This window comes from Polypterus senegalus, chromosome 3, assembly GCF_016835505.1.
Source record: "Polypterus senegalus isolate Bchr_013 chromosome 3, ASM1683550v1, whole genome shotgun sequence".
NCBI classification, from domain to species: Eukaryota; Metazoa; Chordata; class Cladistia; order Polypteriformes; family Polypteridae; genus Polypterus; species Polypterus senegalus.
This window is the reverse complement of record NC_053156.1, coordinates 141,613,354-141,627,792: the sequence shown is the minus strand read 5'-3', so window position 1 is coordinate 141,627,792 and position 14,439 is coordinate 141,613,354. Positions and strand designations below refer to the sequence as shown.

Here is a 14,439-nt window from a genome sequence, read left to right as displayed (position 1 = left end):
ATTCACTGACACAATGTCAGTGTCACAATGTACACTGTCACAATGTAATTTTCGCAAACTAAATAAGGAGAAAACAGAAATTTAAGTGATTGGCAAAAATGGATATAATGAGGGTATTAGAAATAAACTTGATGCATTATGATTAAAAGTCAAGACGAAAGTAAAGAATTTAGGGATAACTATTGACTCTGACCTGAATTTTAAATCACATATTAATCAGATTACTAAAACAGTATTTTTTCACTTAAGAAATCTAGCAAAAGTTAGACCTCCACCTGATCAAAGCACCGTGATGTACCTAAATTGATGCATTAAAGGCCAGAAGTCCACATAACCATCATCACCAAGTTCTCCTATGTGAACCCTGAATACAATGAGGCCTGATTGAGGTCATTTATGTTGGGTAGAAAGCCTAGAGGGGTCTGGGTGGTCTCGTGGCCTCGGAACCCCTGCAGATTTTTTTTTTCTCCAACCATCTGGAGTTTTTTTTTTTGTTTGTTTTTTTCTGCCCTCCCTGGCCATCGAACCTTACTTTTATTCTATGCTAATTTGTGTTACCTAATTTTATTTTCCTATTTATTTCGTCTTTTTCTCTTTCTTCATCCTGTAAAGCACTTTGAGCTACATCATTGGTATGAAAATGTGCTAAATAAATAAATGTTGTTATTATTATTATTCATTTCATATTATTATTATTCATTATTATTATTAATGGTATCATTATTATACTTTACACTTGAATTGGTAGTGTTTTGTACATTTTATAGTAGAAAGATAAGACTTTATAAAAATGGCATTTTTGAAGCTAAACAAATGCAATGCTTTTTACATGTTTGTTCTGAAAATAAAATTAATGCTTAGGAGGTTAATACTATATTTATAATGTCACTTAAGTATCTATAATGCTGAAATTTACTAAATTTAGTTTGCGTTTTAGGTAACACTTTCATCCAAAAGCAAATTACATTATTAGAACTGCATACATATAATTCATAAGGAAGACTAGGAAATCAAAGTGACTTTGTTAATATTGTTACCGATAATCTGTGCATGTGTTGTGTTTTATAGTAGAGTTTCTTAGCTACTTGAGCACACTAATATCAATGGAAGTGTATAAATATTATATAAGCTCTTCAACAGTTAATAATTGTATTCTGCAACAAAAAATACTGCTTTTAAAACAGGAATTGCTCCATTTTTATAAGATAGCTATTCTGTTAGGCAACAAGCACTGATCAAAATCATCCTCCTAGCCAAATGACCCACAGGACACTGATGGAAAGAAGGAATAGTGTGTGGCCACATTCAAAAGGAATGAAACATAATAATATAAAGGTTATTATTTAATTTTCTCATAAACTGATCTCTGACCTTGATAAATCCATTTACCTTTTGAATATAACATTTTTTGCAAACATTTTGAATGTATGTGGCCTGTTGACCACATACCTGGTCTAACAAAGAATCATAAACAAAGAAAGATTGTCTCTGAATTATACTGATAAACTGTCTCTGGATAATACCTTGAACTTTCAATATTTTCTTAAAAGCTTACTCTTCTTGTTAGTGAGACTCAAGGACTGTGTTTCTGACACAGATGTGAGCAACCCTGCAGTGCCACCCTGTCTCATTTTCTCTTTAATCTGCACACCGCAAACTATAAATACAACACCAGGTCATGTAACTTGCAGAAATTCTCAGTTGATTCTGCACTTATGGGGGTATCAATAAGGGGCAGGAGACAGAATATGGGTGTCAGGTGGAGAATTGTGTTTCTTAATGCAAAGATAATTGCCTGCATCTAAACATCAGCAAAACCAAGGAGCTGGTTACTGACTTTCACCCCACCAAAGAGCCTCTATATTTTGTCTTAGGAGACTACATTGCTTTAATGTGGGTAATGACAACCTTCACATCTTGTACAACTCTGTAATGGCCAGTGCAATTTTCTATGAGGTGGTTATGGGTGGTATGCTGGTAATATTCATTCAAAAGAGGCCCACTGAATCAACAAGCTAATTAAAAGAACAAGCTCAGCAGACCCAAGCCAATAAGGTGCAGGCTCGTCAAGTCTGCCATCTTCATTGGGTGCATGGAGATTAAGAACTATGGCAGTATACTATAAACATCATACCAAGCAATAAAATACTTCAAAGAAAGAGACCAGCTTTACAATTGGGAAGTTGTAATGTCCAGACAATGATGACCAGCTTTTCTGGAAACCTTCAAGACACCAGCGACAGCAGGAAAACAGCAGTCATGAACGACAAGCTCAGGAGACTGCACATGGAAATTGCGGTATGGTAGTGCCAGGCAGCAATGGCTCAGAGTGACTCATAGCTCTTCTCCTCAACACCATCAAAGGCCCCATCACCCTTGTTAATGAATATACCCCAACATTGTTATTTACTCTAGATGCAAAAGACAAGTTGTATGAGATCCTTGCATCCATCATCAGGAATATCCTGAATAAAGAGCAACTCATTCTCCATGATTCATGGCATTCCTGTCTAGGCCAGTTCAGTGTGGGCAAAATGAATGAGAATGGAAAGCGACTGCTTGAGTTGTGCACCAACCGCGACTTATGCATTACCAACTACTAATTTTTCAGGCCAAGCCTCAACACAAGGTCTACTAGATACACCCACACTCAGAGCACTGGCATCAACTGGATCTTATCCTGGGCAGGCATACCATCATCATGAATGTTCTCTGGTGTGTAGCAAGATAAACTGAAGAAGTTCCACCATACTAGAAAAAACGGGAACTCTAAAATTGACATTAATAAGATGCCTCAGCCTGACCTCGTGCAGCAGTTTGCAGCAGCTTTGGAAAAACACTTTGGTTTCTTGCATCCTACAGACTCTGCCACACCGAAGTGGGAAATTCTGTGGGATACTATGCATCACACATCCTTACTTACCTTTGGGAAAAAGATCTTCAAAGAGCCATGACTGGTTTGAGGCCAAGTCAGCGGTGGTGACTCCCATCATTGACGGCAAACATGCTGCCCTCACCGTGTGCAAGTGGTCACCCAGCGAAAAGAATCTGCAGTTGCTTAGGGCTACCAGGACCAAAGTCCAACAGTAGACAAGCTCATCATGACCACTGACAGCTTGGTCTCAGACAATGTACAACGCAGCAATGGGATTTCTCCAGACCTGATCAAGCACTGTAAAACTACCCTACTGCCCCTACTGCTTCCATTGCATGACGTCCTGTGCCAGTGCTGACAAGGAGCAGCTGTACCACAGGACATGATGGACTCTAATATAATTACCTTCTACATGAATAAAGGTAAGAGAAGCAACTGCAACAACTACAAAGGCATCTTCCTCCTCAGCAAAGTCTTTGCTTTGGTCATTTTGATCTGCCTACAGAAGCTGGCAGAACGTGTCTACTCAGAGTCACAGTGTGGCTTCAGAACAGAGAGGTCAACAATAAACATGATCTTCTCCTTTCTCTAAGTTCAGGGGAAGTGCAGAGAACAGCAGGATCCCCTATATGTCACTTTCATTCACTTCACCAAGGCATTCAACCTGGCCAGCTGAGATGGTCTTTTCAAGGCTCTCTCAAAGATTCACTGCCCACCAAAATTGCAGAGCACTGAATCCATCCATACCAACATGAAAGGGACAGTGCTGTTCAATGGCAGCTCCTCCAAACCCGTTGACATTTGCAGTTGTGTCAAACAAGGCTGCGTTCTACCTTCAACACTCTTTGGGATTTTCTTTGCTCTGCTCCTGAATAAGGCCTTTGGCAAAGTGCCAAAGGGAATCTACCTGCAGATTAGATCAGATGGCAGCTTTTCAACCTTGCCTGCCTCAAAGGTAAGACAAAAGTACAAATTGCTCTCATCAGAGACATGCTGTTTCCTGACAATGCAGCTGTTGCAACTCACACCAAACAGGAACACCAGTCACTAATGGACCACTTCTCCAAGGTTTGCAAGGATGTTGGACTGACCATCAGTCTGAAGAAGACGTAAATCTTGGGGCAGGATACAGCGGTACCACGAGTCGTCACTGTCAACAACTATGAACTCGATGTCATTCAACAGTTCACATACATCGACTCCACCATCACTGACAACCTCTCCTTAGATATTGAGATTAACACGAGGAATGGGAAGGCAGCTACAACACTTGCACACCTCACAACGAGTATGGTCAAACCCCAAGCTGACAGTGAAGACAAAGATGACAGTGTACAATGCATGTATCTTCAGCAAGTTACTATATGGTAGGAAGACCTGGACCACAACTGCCAGACAGGAGAAAAGAATCAATAACTTTCACCAGAAAAGTATCCGTTGTATTCTAGGTATATCCTGGAAAGACAAAGTGTCCAATGTCGAGCTCCTGTCCTGTGCAGGCGTTAAAAGCATGAATGAAGTGGCAGACAAGAGGACACACAGGAAGGAGGATAAGAACTACAACGGACCAGAGTTGGTACACAGGTATGATTTTTGTGGCAGGGTCTGTCACTCTTGCATTGGACTCTTCAGCCACAAGTGACGCTGCTCCAGCCAAGTAGACAGCCAGGACAAAAAAATAATAATATAACAACAATAATAATGTTATCAACATGAATAAACGAGGATGCATCACCCATGGTCAGCTTTGGCCAACAGAGGCCTACTAAGCATACATCCTTTGGGCACATTTTATGTCGCTACCTGATCTGCTTTATGCATGTGTGCTGTCCCTAATTCTGACCAATTTACACACTGCACTGCATTGCACACCTTGCAGTATCTTCATTTGAGGGGTAGCTGACCATAATAAGAATATTATAATACTTTGTTGTTCTGTACAGCCTCATTATACGTTGTATTTTCACTGCTAGATTAAGCATGTTATGCTCTTCTCTATGTAGTGCAGATCAGGTAATGAATGACAGGCACAAGCGTCCAAGTATACACAAAGGGCATTGACTAGTGCAAACCAATATTCAAGTCTCAGAAGTTGCGTTCATATTTAAGGGAAGGGTTTACAGTCCAAATGGATACACAATTAGCCATGTGCCATGGCACCTAGTCAAAACAATCCTTAAAGGAGCCTGACTGCTCCCAGAGTCAAAAAACACACAAGACACAAAATGATAAATACTAATAACAAAAGATTTATTATTATTTACAAGGTATTTCTATTCTTTGATGGAAGAAAAAAGTGTGGACCATGTGCACAGATAAACTAGAAACAAAAAAAAACATGCTAGCTACATTATTCTATCTGTGCAGATGCTTAACACTTTTTTCTTTCTATAACAAGATGAAATGGCCTTGTAAATAGTAATACATCTTCTGTGATTATTATTATTTCACAGGGTTAAAGGTTTCGTTTGACTTGTATCACATCACACTGGCACTGGGCCTGGCACACCTCTGCAGGGACTCTTAGATCACTTTGCACAAGCTGCCTCATGGTAGTGCCCTGAAGGTTAGAATGCTACGAGTACAATGATGTATGCTAAATATTTTTTTTCTTAGTACTAGATTGTTGCCATATTGTATAGACAGAATGATAATCACAAACAAAATATAATTTTTGTTGCCTGAGGCATATAGGGCAGTAGAGTGATTAGCACTGCTGCCTCACAGCTCAGGTCACATTTTTGGCCACGATAAGCAGTCCAGCATGGCAGTCCAGTCCAGGTAGCAGACATGTCCCTAAACCTCAGGCCCACTTAAAAGACCACTGCACCATTATATTCCACTCAAAAACTAGTTCAGGTCAAACCTTGAACCCAAACCCCCCAACCAAAGATTTTGGAAAAATTCACAAACATTTCCGCTATTTCGCTGAACTCACAGTAAAACAAATTCAGTGGGGTTCGGTCATCGATCAACCTTTAAATTGCTTTAAGGAGGAGTTAAGGGTGTCTAGGGCAAGAGAGGTGATGACCTACAGACAGTCTAGAGTTCCATTATGACTGGTAAAAAACTGGAAAGCCAAGGAGGAAGTGTTGCAAGTAGAGGCTTAGTGACATCATGGTGCCCTGGTAGGAGGAGTGATATGGGAGGAAGCCAGCCTTGAAATGATTGCAACCCCCAGGTACAACTCAGCAAAGAGGGAAAGAGCAGCACATAATGATGCAGGAGGTGAGAACTGCAGTACAGGAAAACAAGTCCTGCAGAGATGTCAGAATGAGACATCAAGGGGCCTGGATGAGGTGGGAGCTGGTTGTGTTTTTCCAGTTTTAAGATATGTTTTAATTTTTACTTAAAATTTTATTTTTATTTTTTAGTTTAGTATTTTTGCATTTTGTAATTTTAGTTCTTCATTGTTTTTGCTCTTAATTAGTTTTAACTTCTTATGAATTAACTCTTAGTTGCTGTGTATTCATGTATATTGTTTGCAGTTGTTGTAAATTTTGAATCATTATTTTTATTCTATTTATGTTGATTTTGTATATTACTGGTTAACTATGTACTGCCTAATTAAGATTGCATGTGTTCCTTGTGGATTGTACATGGTTCCCCAATAGGTAGGATCATCATGATGTTAAAACTGCTGGGTTCTGCTCCTGGCTTTTTATATGAGCCAGATGCAGGATTCAGGATCCAAGAATTTTGGTTTTCTCTGAAACTGTAAGTCTTGTTATTTCTAACTGGATTTACTGGTTTCTGATTCTCTTATTTTGTCTAAGATTCTGGACCACTGTGGGAAGTAGCCTGGACACAGACAGACAGACATCATTTTTAGTCCAACACACGTTTATTTATAATACTAATAAAGTACACAACCCAGTGCCGCAGCACCAATCACCCCAATAGTCCAGGCTTCTGTCCACAGTGCCTTTCCTCTCTTCAGGCCGCCTTCTTCTCTCTCTCTCTATCCAGACCTCGTCCTCTTCCACCCGACTCCAGACCTGAATGAAGGGAGGCGGCCCCTTTTATGTCCCCCCGGATGTGCTCCACGTGTGCTCCGGCAATCTTCCACCGACATGCCCCAGTGTGGCAGAAGTGCCGGCTGTATCCCCGGAAGCACTCCGGGTGTCCTTGCTCCTCTTCTCCCCAGCACTTCCTGGTGTGGCGGAAGTGCTGAGGTCCAGGGCTCTCCAGGCATTGGGGCACCCCCTGGCGGTGACCAAGGGCCCCTAAAGGGTTGAGCTTCAAAGCTCTGCACCCGTGGCCCCCAAAGCAACCAGGGCGGTCGCCCCCTCATGGTCTGGAGAAGGCGCAAGTCCTCCTCCGGTCCTCCTGGGCGTCCCGGCTGGGTACCACCCCCAGCCACGTCCCACACTACGTACTGGCACTTTGTTTATTTAAGACTGGCTTTTAAACAACTCCTTTTTGACTCTTTTGTTCGATGGAGCCTTGCTTTGCATTTTTCTATTAATAAATAATTATTTTTATAAAGATCATTTTGATGCTATTTTTGTTAGAAGCAGATGTTTATGGTTACCATCCTATTCGTGGGGCTTTTTGATATATACAGTGGGTATGGAAAGTATTCAGACCCCCTTCAATTTTTGACTCTTTGTTATATTGCAGCCAATTGCTAAAATCATTTAAATTATTTTTTTTCCTCCTTATTGTACACACAGCACCCCATATTGACAGACAAAAAAAAAAGAATTTTTGAAATTATTACAGATTTATTAAAAAAGAAAAACTGAAATATTGCATGGTCCTAAGTATTCAGACCCTTTGCTCAGTATTTAGTAGAAGCACCCTTTTGAGCTAATACAGCCATGAGTCTTCTTGGGAAAGATGCAACAAGTTTTTCACACCTGGATTTGGGGATCCTCTCCAGTTCTGTCAGGTTGGATGGTAAACGTTGGTGGACAGCCATTTTTAGGTCTCTCAGAGATGCTCAATTGGGTTTAAGTCAGGGCTCTGGCTGGGCCATTCAAGAACAGTCACAGAGTTGTTGTGAAGCAACTCCTTCGTTATTTTAGCTGTGTGCTTAGGGTCATTGTCTTGCTGGAAGGTAAACCTTCGGCCCAGTCTGAGGTCCATAGCACTCTGGAGAAGGTTTTTGTCCAGGATATCCCGGTACTTGGCCGCATTCATCTTTCCCTCGATTGCAACCAGTCGTCCTGTCCCTGCAGCTGAAAAACACCCCCACAGCATGATGCTGCCACCGTCATGCTTCACTGTGGGGACTGTATTGGACAAGTGATGAGCAGTGCCTGGTTGTCTCCACACATACCGCTTGTGTTTTTTAATAAATCTGCAACAATTTCAAAAATTCTTTTTTTTGTCTGTCAATATGGGGTGCTGTGTGTACATTAATGAGGGAAAAAATTAATGTAAATGATTTTAGCAAATGGCTGCAATATAACAAAGAGTGAAAAATTGAAGGGGGTCTGAATACTTTCCGTACCCACTGTATTTAGGATTTTTAAATCTATTTTGAAGGTTTCAATCCCTTTTGCGCCTACCAGGCCTTAGGTAGACCAGTTGGAGCTGGGATTAATCACTTTGGCAAAGGAGGCCCTGGCCTGGCCAGTAAAGCCTTTCAGTGAAGCCTTCCGAAGTCCTAACACCCCTGATTTACCATGTTTGTGTCTCTGGATTACGAAAAAAATTTTTGTCACATTTTATTAGTTTTGCATTACTCACCAAAATGTCCTAATGGACACAGTGTAAGAACGCAGTTTTCTTTACAGTTGTCAAATTGTACTATCATTTATATTGTACCTATCAAATTAATGCATACAATTTTACTATCCTTGGCAGACCTCAATGTTCTCATGGCAATGTAACAGTTCACATATACACATACACATATACACAACCAAGAGGGTAGAACAGCAGCTTGAAGAACTAGCAACAGCCAAAAAGCATAAACTCTAAACTGCAAAGTATATAATACTAACAACAGATATTTTGACCCCATTAACAACAGAGTCCTTCATAACAATCGCATGGCATTACATAGAAGATGGCTGCGAACTGTAATGTGTCATCTTACAAAAAGTACAACCTAGAAGAACGACACACTGAGCAAAATATACAGTGCATCTGGAAAGTATTCACAATGCATCACTTTCTCCGCATTTTATGTTACAGCCTTATTCCAAAATGGATTAAATTCATTTTTTTCCTCAGAATTCTACGCACAACACCCCATAATGAGAACATGAAAAAAGTTTACTTGAGGTTTTTGCAAATTTATTAAAAATAAAAAAAACTGAGAAATCACATGTACATGAGTATTCACAGCCTTTGCTCAATACTTTGCCGATGCACCTTTGGCAGCAATTACAGCCTCAAGTCTTTTTCAATATGATGCCACAAGCTTGGCACACCTATCCTCGGCCAGTTTCGCCCATTCCTCTTTGCAGCACCTCTCAAGCTCCATCAGGTTGGATGGGAAGCGTCGGTGCACAGCCATTTTAAGATCTCTCCAGAGATGTTCAATCTGATTCAAGTCTGGGCTCTGGCTGGGCCACTCAAGGACATTCACAGAGTTGTCCTGAAGCCACTCCTTTGATATCGAAGCTGAAAGATGAACCGTCGCCCCAGTCTGAGGTCAAAAGTGCTCTGGAGCAGGTATTCATCCAGGATGTCTCTGTACATTGCTGCAGTCATCTTTTCCTTTATCCTGACTAGTCTCCCAGTTCTTGCTGCTGAAAAACATCCCCACAGCATGATGCTGCCACCATCATGCTTCACTGTAGGGATGGTATTGGCCTGGTGATGAGCGGTGCCTGGTTTCCTCCAAACGTGACGCCTGGCATTCACACCAAAGAGTTCAATCTTTGTCTCATCAGACCACAAAATTTTGTTTCTCATGGTCCGAGAGTCCTTCAGGTGCCTTTTGGCAAACTCCATGCGGGCTGCCATGTGCCTTTTACTAAGGAGTGGCTTCCGTCTGGACACTCTACCATACAGGCCTGATTGGTGGATTGCTGCAGAGATGGTTGTCCTTCTGGAAGGTTCTCCTCTCTCCACAGAGGACCTCTGGAGCTCTGACAGAGTGACCATCAGGTTCGTGGTCACCTCCCTGACTAAGGCCCTTCTCCCCCGATCACTCAGTTTAGATGGCCGGCCAGCTCTAGGAAGAGTCCTGGTGGTTTCAAACTTCTTCCACTTACAGATGATGGAGGCCACTGTGCTCATTGGGACCTTCAAAGCAGCAGAAATTTTTCTGTAACTTTCCCCAGATTTGTGCCTTTCCAATTCATGTCCAATCAACTGAATTTACCACAGGTGGACTCCAATTAAGCTGCAGAAACATCTCAAGGATGCTCAGGGGAAACAGGATGCACCTCAGCTCAATTTTGAGCTTCATGGCAAAGGCTGTGAATACTTATGTACATGTGCTTTCTCAATTCTTTTATTTTTAATAAATTTGCAAAAATCTCAAGTCAACTTTTTTCACGTTGTCATTACAGGGTGCTGTGTGTAGAATTCTGAGGAAAAAAAGAATTTAAACCATTTTGGAATAAGGCTGTAACATAACAAAATGTGGAAAAAGTGATGTGCTGTGAATACTTCCCGGATGCACTGTATATATGTATATATATATATATATATATATATATATATACAGTATATATACAGTATATATATATATATATATATATATATATATATATATATATATATATATATATATATATATATATATATATATATATATATATATATATATATATATATATATATATATATATATATATATATATATATATATATATATATATACAGTCATGTGAAAACATTAGGACACCCTTTGAAAGCATGTGGTTTTTGTAACATTTTTAATAAATGGTTATTTCATCTCCGTTTCAACAATACAGAGAGATTAAAGTAATCCAACTAAACAAAGAAAACTGAAGAAAAGTCTTTTCAAGATCTTCTGTAAATGTCATTCTACAAAATGCCTATTCTAACTGAGGAAAAGATAGGACACCCTCACATGTATTCCCTCTTAAATTGGCTCAGATCTCACACAGGTATATCACACCAGGTGCACATAATTAGTAGATCGTTACTCTGCATGTTGAATGAGGCTTGCCCTATTTAAACCTCAGACATTTAGTTTGGTGTGCTCCTGACTGTTGAAGTGAGAGTGAGCACCATGGTGAGAACAAAAGAGCTGTCAGAGGACTTCAGAAAAGATTGTAGCAGCCTATGAGTCTGGGAAGGGATTTAAAAGATCTCAAAAGATTTTGAAATCAGCCATTCCACTGTCCGGAAGATAGTCTACAAGTGGAGGGCTTTCAAAACAACTGCCAACATGCCCAGGACTGGTCGCCCCAGCAAGTTCACCCCAAGAGCAGACCGCAAGATGCTAAAAGAGGTCTCCAAAACCCCTAAAGTGTCATCTCGAGAACTACAGCAGGCTCTGGCTACTGTTGATGTAGAAGTACATGCCTCTACAATCAGAAAGAGACTGTACAAGTTTAACTTGCATGGGAGGTGTGCAAGGAGGAAACCTTTGCTTTCCAAGAGAAACATCGAGGCCAGACTGACATTTGCCAGAGATAAAGTTGACAAAGACCAGGACTTCTGGAATAATGTTCTTTGGACAGATGAGTCCAAAATTGAATTATTTGGACACAACAGCAGAGGACATGTTTGGCGTAAACCAAACACAGCATTCCAAGAAAAGAACCTCATACCAACTGTGAAGCATGGAGGTGGAAGTGTCATGGTTTGGGGCTGCTTTGCTGCAGCAGGACCTGGTCAGCTCACCATCATAGAATCCACGATGAATTCTACTGTGTATCAGAAGGTGCTTGAAGAACATGTGAGACCATCAGTTAGAAAATTAAAGCTGAAGCGGAACTGGACCATGCAACATGACAATGACCCAAAACATACTAGTAAATCAACCAAAGATTGGCTGAAAAGAAGAAATGGAGAGTCCTGGAATGGCCAAGTCAAAGTCCAGATTTGAATCCCATTGAGATGCTGTGGGGTGACTTGAAAAGGGCTGTATGCGTGCAAGAAACCCTCAAACATCTCACAGCTGAAAAAGTTCTGCATTGAGGAGTGGGGTAAAATTTCCTCAGACCGATGTCGAAGACTGGTAGATGGCTACAAGAACCGTCTCACTGCAGTTATTTCAGCCAAAGGAGGTAACACTCGCTATTAGGGGCAAGGGTGTCCTATCTTTTCCTCAGTTAGAATAGGCATTTTTGTAGAATGACATTTACAGAAGATCTTGAAAAGACTTTTCTTCAGTTTTCTTTGTTTAGTTGGATTACTTTAATCTCTCTGTATTGTTGAAACGGAGATGAAATAACCATTTATTAAAAATGTTACAAAAACCACATGCTTTCAAAGGGTGTCCTAATGTTTTCACATGACTGTATATATATATATATATATATATATATATATATATATATATATATATATATATATATATATATACACATATACACACACACACATATGCTATATACAAAAAAAGTGAGAAATGGCGTCACTTTACGTTGAAAAAAGTTTTAAACCTACCATTCCATTTTCATTATGCATGAAAGCATATTAGGGCCACAGAGAAGAAGAAAAAAAGGTCTATTTCAAGATTAAAGTCAAAACAGAAATTTCGGGCATGATGAAGGACCAATCCCTGGATGGGGCACCAGCTCATCACAAGGCAAATACAAGCACACACATACACAACTTCCCATCACCAAATCCCCTAACCTGCATGCCTTTGGAAGAAAACCCACCAGGAAAACATACTAACGAGAGGGCAGGGAACATCCAGGAAGTGACCCCCTTACTGTGAGGCAGCAGTGCTACCACCACACCACTGTCCCCCAACATGTTTAATTATTAAAAGTATATATTATTTAAATGAAGTTAACGACTTATCTGTAAAATGTAATAAATATATACTTTAATGGATTTCATCATTAAAATGATATATATAAATTATAAATCTAGAGCTGTAATATCATTAAGTTAATGTATTCTGTGACGAACGCTGCCAGTGGCTCCTCTAAGAGCAAAGGGAAGTCCATTTAAGAAGCATGTAGCAATTAACAACAGGGTCATGGAACATTTAGAATACAAAGCATTTAACATGCTACTTTAGTTACAATGAGGTTTAAGAAACGCTAGTAAATTAAATATCACCTTTAAGGTCAATTTTACAACATTCTACTTTATTGACAAAATTAACTACAGATATTAAAGCTGAAATTTTGAGATTACATTTTTGTCTTTAATCATGACAAACTATTAGAGTCGAAATTTCGACTCGAATGTCGAAATCTACCTTTTTTTGTTCACTGTGTCCCTATTTTTTTCACTGTGGCTTTAATACACTTTTGTAATTCTATATTCATAGCTGTATTTCTATTAAAAAAACTAAATTTAACATCTTATTTTCAAATAAAACATTTTCTGCAGTTTAAGCAACGCCGTTTTGGTTTTTTTTTTATATACAGGTATTGTCAAGCTTGGGTCACAGAGTCGCATGAGAGACAGGAAGGTGAGTCCAGGTTTCCAAGGAAAATGCAGGTGCTTTATTACTGTATAGAGAAGGCAGGTACAGTTTTAAGACTTTGTTCAAAATAGGTGCTGTTACTTCAGCACTCAAGCACATGAGATAGGAGCCGCAACAGGGGCAATCGTTCTACCTTAGCTCCTATCTTTAGATTAGAAGAAAATCAGTGGCTCAGCCTGATCCTGCTGAGGACAAACAAATTACTCTGCACTTGTTTACCGTTTACCAGATGCAGCAGAGTAGCTATGAAGCTGTCCTTATGCAGCTGGTATTAGAGATTATTTATTATTAACGTGACTGAAAAATAAAATGCTTTTCATTTTATGGTTATATGGATAGCCAGTGTTAAATTCACACTTTTAGTGTTCAATTAACAAGTAGATTGTATAAGGTACTGTTGTTTTCATATCTAAGGTTTAGTAGACAATTTAACATTTGTGTTTTTGCTGTGCACACAAACAAAGCACTCTTTAACCTATCTGATGTACTGTATCTGATTTCATATTCATGCGTATGCATCTGATCCACGATGATTGCTTCCTGCATTCTAATCCCACCAGAAACAGTCTTAGAAAAAATAGTCACAGTGATAACTCTAAACCGATTTTTTTATTTTCGTAATTTTTTGAAGAATAATCACAAATATAGCAGGAAATAATTCCAGTGAACGTTTTGATGGATTTTCTGTTTTATTCAAAGTAAGCTTTTCATTTTCCATAAATTACAAGATTTGTCGGAACTACCAGTATTATGATTTTGATTCTAACTATTTATAAGCATATTTTAAGACACTGAAAACTTTACAGCATGCTGTAGCCAGTCATTTTAAAAACTAACGACAAAAATAATCATTGGAAACATTTACTAATCCATTGATGCATGTCAATATGAAGCCTGGAGAAAGAAAGAAGAAAAAAAAAAAAAAGCTTTTTTGATCCTAACTTGTTGATAACAGATTGTGGACCTGTACAGCATAAATTGAGTCTTGCATATGTCATCTGGAAATCATTCATTG

General features: G+C 39.4%; 1 protein-coding gene across 1 annotated transcript in view; it reads right to left on the bottom strand.

Moving 5' to 3' along the window:
• The window catches only part of rngtt (RNA guanylyltransferase and 5'-phosphatase), a 926,738-nt gene that overhangs the window by 879,424 nt on the left and 32,875 nt on the right, over nucleotides 1–14,439 (bottom strand). The window lies entirely within an intron of this gene.